Genomic DNA, 7,052 nt, shown 5'->3' with positions numbered 1-7,052 from the left:
AGGCGGATTATTATCTGAATGGCAATAGATTGGGAGAAGGGGAAGTGCAATGAGACCTGGGTGTCCTTGTGCACCAGTCGCTGAAGGTAAGCATGCAGGTGCAGCAGGCGGTTAAGGCGGCAAATGGTATGTTGGCCTTCGTAGCCAGAGGGTTTGAGTACAGGAACAAGGATGTCTTGCTGCAGTTGTACAGGGCCTTGGTGAGACCACATCTTGAGTATTGTGTGCAGTTTTGGCCACCTTATCTGAGGAAGGATGTTCTTGCCATGGAAGGAGTTCAGCGAAGATTCACCAGGCTGATACCTGGGATGGCAGGAATGACGTATGAGGAGAGATTGGGACGATTGGGCTTGTACTCGCTGGAGTTTAGAAGAATGAGAGGGGATCTCATTGAAACTTATAAAATTCTGACAGGACTGGACAGACTAGATGCAGGAAGGATGTTCCCGATGGTCGGGGAGTCCAGAACCAGGGGTCACAGTCTAAGGATAAGGGGTAGGCCATTTAGGACAGAAATGAGGAGGAATTTCTTCACCCAGAGAGTGGTGAACCTGTGGAATTCTCTACCACAGAAGGCAGTAGAGGCCAATTCATTAAATATATTCAAGAAGGAGTTGGATATATTTCTTAAGGCTAAAGGGATCAAGGGGTATGGCGAGAAAGCAGGGTGAATTTGGATGATCAGCCATGATCGCATTGAATGGTGGATCAGGCTCAAGGGGCCGAATGGCCTACTCCTGCTCCTATCTTCTATGTTTCTATGGTGTTCCTACGTTGGTGTTAGGTAGGGAATTCAAAGATTTTGACCCAGTGGTGACGAAGCCTTCAAATCCTTTAGTAGAAGTGAGCATATTCTATTTTCTGCTACGGTATATAGGATTATATCCCATATCTTCTAAATCCAACTACCCTTGGACATGTTAGAGGAGTTCTGTCTTCACCACCACTACTTTACAAGGCTGCCACAGAATTGTGAAAGCTGCTGCAGAATAATCTGCACACAACATCTTGATCAGGGAGAGCTCTTCCCATAGAAGTAAAGTTTACCACACATGAAGCTTTGATGTTACCGTGTCCTTCCAAACACCCCAGGGGGCATCTGCCACATCAGGCAGTCTGCACTGCACATATGTATCGGGGAAATGACAATTGCTACGTTTGCAAAGGGCAACACGGTTATCATATGGAAAAGAGGTAACAGCTGGACAGGACACGTAACTTTCACCAGAGGTTCCCTTGGCTGCAAGAGCTGCAAATGGTACCCATTTGAGCCTCAGAACTCTTCATCTCAATCCCATGGCTTCAATGAAGAGAAAGGATTTTCATTCAATTAACGTTCAAGTGACCATAGACATAATCATCCATTATCCAGGAAGCTGCCTTCATTGTGCAGTGTTCCACAACACCCCTATTATTTGAAGGAGAACAAACAGTCCCAGGTACGATGGGCCAATTGGCCTCCTTTTGTACTGAAGTATCTATGATTCTATAAAAGTTTCAAACAAGGGTGACAAAAATAAAAACTGGCTAGACAGTAGTAAGTACACACCAGTTAATAAACACATTATTAATCATAGGAATGTTCACTGAAAGGGAACATTTGTTAGATATAAATTGATGCATCCATTGTCCATTCATTCTATGTCGCATGCTTATTAGGTAAGTTTTTGAATGCCATTGGAGCAGTTCTGTTAAGACACTTCTACGGTATAGAAATGTTTATACCTTATGGACAAAATGCATTGTACAAAGCATGAGTATTTATTACATTTATAAAGAGCCTCTTCAGCAACTCCACAAGGTCACCTTAATTTTACTTTTGTTTTTATAATTACTCTATCACAGACCCTAACTGCCAAGTTTCGTTTTGTCCACTTTCTATCAAAACTTCTATTTATGGTTTGCAATATATTTTGTGAGTTTGTTACGTACCCACTACGCATACAAATTTAGAAAAGTTGTTCCAACAAATCTTATTCCATATCCAGTGCAATATGAAATTTATTACACAGTGTAATCATTTTTTCTAATTTTCATTCACGGGATGTGGATTTCGCCAGCAAGGCCAGCCTTTATTGCCCATCCCCAATTACCCTAGAGAAGGTGGTGGTTGGCCGCCTCCTTGAATACAACTGAGTGGCTTGCTAGGCCATTTCAGAGGGCAGTTAAGAGTCAACCGCATTGCTGTGGGTCGGGAGTCACATATAGGCCAGACCGGGTAGGGACGGCAGATTTCCTTCCCTAAAGGACATTAGTGAACATTACCGGTTACCATTACTGATAATGGCTTTTTTAGTCCAGATTTATTTAATTAACTGAATTTAAGTTCCCCAGCTGCCGTGATGGGATTTGAAGTCAAGGGCTGAATTTTCCGTGGTGGTAACGGGCGCGATTGGTGGCGGGTCAGGTGGGGAAGTGTTTTTTTTGACAGCGCCTTTCCCCCAGGCGTGTCTGTCACCCAACCTGCTGCAGCAGGGGACGCAATTGAAATAATTATGAGGTACTTTACAGACACTTAAGAGCCTTTTCCCTCCTACATTTTAAAATTCTCTGCATGGCCACAGTATTCACACAGCTCAGGAACCACATCTTTCAACCTGAGGCGTGAGTTCTGTGGCCATTGCGCCAGCTGATTACCTGACAGCATGGAAAACAAACCAAAATAAAAACATGTTGATTACATCAGCTAACAGATTGATGGAGATTCTGTACTACTTGAAAAGCTACTAGTAAATGTTAATTTTTCACTGGCCATTCTTGGCTGTTGCCTTCCAACTCAACAGTAATTGCAGTGAATTGATCTGCACTATAAAAAATGACATATACCATTTAAATAAATGTTTGTGTTGTTTCTGGTCAGGTTTTTCTCACAGTATACTGTGATTGTCCAATTACACATTAAATCAAATCACCAACTGTAACAATTTCATTCTCATCACTCATTCCATTGGTTCAATTTGCTTTCAGTCCCTGAATATGACTAATTTAATGTTTTCAGTCTGAGACTTTAGGGTGAATTTCTGTGGAGGTTCGCTCATTTGTCCATTGTTAACTTCAACAGAAGAGCTGCAGAAATCCCAGAAACACATTTTAAGCACCACTTACACTGTTTGTCAGGGATTCCGCAGCTGTTCTGCTGAACTTGCATAAGATTGTAAATCCACCCCTTTACAATTACATTTAAAATCTGCTTAATTTTATGTATTACCTATACACACACAACTTTTATTTGTACCAGTTAATGATACAAAAGCCTATAAATTTGTGGCTAAAGCACCAATAACTTCACAATTAATGTACTTTTTAATTATGTTTTTGTTTGTATTTGTAGATGGAGTCATATTACTTAATGATAATTTTATTTAAATATTTCTTTGTCACTCATATATAACTTTGATTGTACAGTAAAGATTCAACACCCACAATGTTTGATTAAACTTAAAACTTAATGTGGCCAGGGTCCCTTTAAGAATCCCGGCTTAAAACGGGTCACCAGACCAGCTCCATCTAATTGGGCCAGGTAACGCGCTGGGTGGGCTTAATAGGCCCCATTAAGGTAAGTTCATTTTGTACAGCGGGCTGGAGCCAGCAGTGGGGTCGGGACCCGCCACGGACACCGACTGCACTGGACTCGCCAAGGTAAGGAAAATTCCGGCCCATGTTTCCGGATCAGTTAGTCCAGACCTCTGGATTACTAGTCCAGTAACATAACCACTATGCTATCATTCCCACTATCATAATACAGACAGAACTAAATCTCTACGAATGCCACAACTCTGCCAAATTTAGATGCATTAGAGTGATATTATTTGATGTACAGCTCTTATACAGAATATAACAGCAATAATTCACGTGGAATCATGGAGCTAATGATTCATCATGAAAGCATTAGTATTGGGAACTGAAATTACCGTGTTGATTTAAAACTCCTGCCTCTATTGAGGACAAGTGGAGGACATGTGCATCCTAATAGGGGCAAAAAGCAGTTCTCGTGATAAAATGGGAATCATCAAAGCCACCTCTGTATTTGTAATGATCACCATTAAAAGAGTTAAAAAAAAATTGTTTTATTATTTTGTTTAAGCTGCATTATCACCACACCTGTACATAAACAAAATGCACAATGAGAAGGGAGCTGGTTTTCATAACTCGTTCACAAAGGGCAGTACACCCCACCTGCAGAATAAACTTGCTATTCCGTTGTCTTATGCTGCGTACATTTTGTTTCTCAAAAAAATAATTAACAGAATATCAGCCCTTGGTCTTCAACCCAAAGTTTTGATGCAAAAAATCTTTTGTGAACGATGAAAGGTTAAGTTATATAAAAAAAATAGAATAGGTTTTACTGGGAGAGGGGCTAGAAATCCGTCTCGGGCAGTGGTGCAAATCGGGTGGTATCGGATTGGCCGCCTGTTATACGCAGCGTCTGATATTCAGTTTAATTGCAGTCAATAGAACTAAATATCAGGCGCTGTGTATAACGGGCAGCCGGTCCGATACCGCCCGATTTGTGCCACCACACAAGAGACGGATTTCTAGGTCCTTATTTCCTAGCCCAAGTTTGACCACAGGAATAAAATACCTGCCTTCTAAGTTTAAAATGCACACTGCACACTGCATATAAGTGTTTTGCAGTCTTTTAAGTTAAACTTGGTTGCAGTTGAATGACCAAATAAGTTATAGCACCAAAGGTTAGTTTATTGTTTTATCTCCAGCCTATTGGAATTTTAAATTGAACATTAAATGTAACAGTGAACTACTGATACATCTATCAGGATTCAACTGTACATTGTTAATGAAGAAGGGAGATTTATTATAGTGACTCTGGAAATGACATCATTCATATATTATTCAGTTCATACAATCTTTTTTTAACATGTTTATATGACTTATTTGTGACATACTCCATTCCCAACTGAGGGGGTAAAATAAATGATAAATAACACATATGCTAGATATTACTTGGTTACATTCATTGCTGTAAAGATAATTCGCATTAAAATACAATATATAAAAACTGTACAAGGCTTTCTTGAATTATTTTGCTATAAATCTGTCCAGAAATCTAGAGAGAATCTAATGCAGAATAGGTAGAATTTAATCAATGATCCTTGGTGGGTTCTTTTGCTTGTAGATATAATTAGTCTCTGATGCTTTGAGCAAAATCAATATCATAAATAAATTATTGCTCAGGGAGAGAGAGACCTGATTTCCTGGTAGCAATCATAAAGTAGCTGAAGAAATGTTTGCTGAAGGTAGTTTCTCATTACAAAAGTAACACAGCAAAGAATAAGAAAAAGCATATTTGATAAGTTTGAGGACCAAACCTAAAAAAAACTTCTTAGAAATGCAAAACATTACTTACACAACAGATAAGCAATTTGATACATTTTCATTTTCTACCAGTCCGTATTATACTAACCCACTAAAAATAAACCAATTCATTAAAGGCTGAATAACATTTTTAAGTGCAGTTCACAGCACAGATTTTGGAAACCTTTCAAAAATATTGAGGAAAATTAACCCTCTTGAGTACAATGGTAACCTTTTGTATTGTATTTGAAAATGTTAATTATTAGATTTAAAGATTAATCATTTCACTGCTGTCTGATTTCCAGTGTTAGCCCCCACCCCCACAGGAATGTCACAGGAATCCTTTTAGTAGATTATACTTATGTTTGGAGTGGAAAAGAGGAACGCTATGTATATGATGAAAATAAAAAGGTGAACAGTCTTGCATGGTGGAACTGACCTTTATAGAATAGTGTTCTTAATTGATCTTGGTTTCTTTGTTTTTTAAATATAAAATGGATTTCTACTGCAATCAAGAAAATACAGCAGAAAATAATGATTTTGCTGATGAAGCACTATTGTTGTGACAAACATCCCCAGGTGCTTTACAGGGATTTGGAGGATACTGAGCAGGAATTGAGATAGGAGCTAATCAAAATTGTGGTCGTGGTTTTAAGGAGACTTTTGTCCATGGGTAGCCAAGTGGCAAGGCAGAAGGGTTTAGGAAGGAAGTTCTAGGATGCTGTTTTGAAGCTCAGCTCAAGGTTGAACAGGAAATCAAGGTTGTTCACATCAAGTTGAGCCTCAGTAAGCATCCAGGAAGGGAGGCCCAAAGTTATTGGCGGGAGCCAAACAGAATGGCTTCCATCCTGCCAATGTTGAACTTGGAAAAAGTTCTGACTACATCCAGAACTTGATGCCGGACAAGCAATCATACAAAATTACGGCAGTTGTGGAACCAAGGAGAATGGCAGAGAGCTAATGTTGGGTATCATCGGCATACACGTGGAAGCTGACATGCAATCAGACAGCTTGGCAACAGATGTGGAGTCAAGGGTGTTGGAGGTAAAGCTGAGTATCAATGGTAGCTGACCAATGGAGGCTGACCCCATGGGTATGGATGATGCCATCGAGGAGCAGCATGTAGATGAGGAAAGGGAGGTGGGCAAGGATGGAGCCTTGGGCAACGCAGGGTGGCGCGATGCAGAGAGAAGCAACTGGAGAAGATAGTACTGAATATGTTGGGATAGGTAGGAATAAATCAAGGCAGCTAGCTGATAGATATCAGTGAGAGGAGGTGGCACATATGCGATGTGATTTGGCTCTGTGGCTTAGCTGGTCAAAGCACCTGCCTAGGAAACATGAGGTCCTGGCTTCAACTCCCAGCTGGGCCTTAAAGTAAGTTGTGAGGAGGATGCAAAGGGATATAGACAGGTTAAGTGAGTGGGGAAAGAACATGGCAGATGGAATATAATGTGGCAAAATGTGAAGTTTGCCACTTTGGTAAAAATAGAAAAGCAGAATTTTTTTAAGTGGTGAGAGATTGGGAAATGTTGATATTCAGAGGGACCTGGGTGTCCTTGTACACCAATCACAGAAAGTTAACATGCAGGTACAGCAAGAAATTAGGAAAGCAAATGGTATGTTAGCTTTTATTATAAAAGGATTGGGGTATAAGAGTAAAGAAGTCTCACTGCAATTATATAAGGCCTTGGTGAGACCACACCTGGAGTATTGTGTAGAATTTTTGTCTCCTACCT

General features: G+C 40.1%; 1 non-coding gene across 1 annotated transcript; it reads left to right on the top strand.

The window, feature by feature from the left end:
• The first annotated feature begins 6,612 nt into the window (after positions 1 to 6,612).
• Positions 6,613 to 6,686, top strand: trnap-agg (transfer RNA proline (anticodon AGG)). Its single transcript has one exon. It is a non-coding gene; the product is annotated as a tRNA-Pro (tRNA).
• The last annotated feature ends 366 nt before the right edge of the window (positions 6,687 to 7,052 follow it).

This window comes from Somniosus microcephalus, chromosome 13 (assembly GCF_052327205.1).
Source record: "Somniosus microcephalus isolate GS21.2 chromosome 13, FLI_Smic_1.0, whole genome shotgun sequence".
NCBI lineage: Eukaryota > Metazoa > Chordata > Chondrichthyes > Squaliformes > Somniosidae > Somniosus > Somniosus microcephalus.
Note: the sequence above shows the minus strand (reverse complement) of the source record. Positions and strands in the feature narration are given on the sequence as shown.